Raw genomic sequence first — 1,572 nt, forward strand, 5'->3', positions numbered from 1 at the left:
GAGATAGAGAAGGGCCTTTCATACTCACCAAAGGAAAAATCAACCAAGATGATGTCTCAATTCTGAACATCTATGCTCCAAATGTAAGGGCACCACAATTGTAAAAGAAACATTTCTACAGTTTAAATCACACACAAAGCCACACACAATAATGGTAGGAGAATTTCACACCCACTCTTACCAATGGAAAGAACATCCAGACAGAATCTAAACAGAGAAATAATGGAAATAACATATACTATTATTCAAATCAACCTAGCAGGTATCTACAAAACATTTCACCCAAACGCAAAAGAATGTATCTTCCTCTCAGCACCACATGAAACATTATCCAAAATTTACCATATACTTGGCCACAAACCAACTCTCAAGAGAAACTGAAAAATTAAGATAAGCCTCTTGAATTTTTTCAGACCACCATGGATTAAATACAGATTTCAGAAACAAAAGGAATCAATGACTCATGGAAACTGAACAACTCTCTAATGAGTTACCACTGGGTCAAGAAATAAATAAAGAAGTTAAAGCCTTCCTAGAATTTAATGAAAATGAATGCACAACATACCCAAAGTTATGGGACACAATGAAAGCAGTGCTAAGAGGAAAGTTCATGGACAAGTGTCTTCATGTAGAAAATTGAGAGAGCTCATACTAGTGACTTGACATCACACCTGAAAGCTCTAGAACAAAAGGAAGTAGACATACCTAAGAGGAGTAGAAGGCAGGAAATAATCAAATTATGGGCTGAAATCAATAAAATAGAAACAAAGAGAACAATAAAAGAATCAAGGAAAAAAACAACAAAATCTAAATAAAAGGCACAGAGAGAGAATATTATAACTGATAAAATCAAAAGTAAAAAGAGGGATATAACAGACTACATGGAAATAAAGAGAATCATTAAGTCATTCTTCAAAAACCTACACTCCACAAAATTGAAAAATCTAAAAGAAATGGACAGATATCTTGAGAGACACCATTTACCAAAGTTAAATCAGGATCATATAAACAATTTAAATAGACCTAAAACCCTAAGGAAGTAGAAGCAGTCATCAGAAGTCTCCCAATCAATAAAAGCCCGGCACCACATGGTTTCAACACAGAATTCTACCAGACTGTCAAAGAAAAGCTAATACCAACACTCTTCAAATTATTCCACAAAGAAGAAACAGAAGGAACATTGCCAAATTCTTTCCATAAGGCCACAGTCACCCTGATACACAAACCACTCAAAGACTCAACAAAGAAAGAGAATTACAGACCAATTTCACTCATGAACATTGTTGTAAAAGTACTCAATAATATACTTGCCAACTGAATCCAAGAACACATCAAAAAGATCAGCCACCATGATCCAGTAGTCTTCATCCCAGAGATGCAGGGATTATTCAACATATGAAAATTTGTCAATGCAATTCACCTAATAAGCAAACTAAATGGAAAAAAAAAGTGATCATCTTGTTGGATGTTGTAAAAGCCTTTGACAAAAATCCAATACCACTTCATGATAAAAGTCTTGGAGGGATCAGAGATACAAGGCACATACATAAACATAATAAAAGCAATATTCAG

Source organism: Onychomys torridus, unplaced genomic scaffold (assembly GCF_903995425.1).
Source record: "Onychomys torridus unplaced genomic scaffold, mOncTor1.1, whole genome shotgun sequence".
NCBI classification, from domain to species: Eukaryota; Metazoa; Chordata; class Mammalia; order Rodentia; family Cricetidae; genus Onychomys; species Onychomys torridus.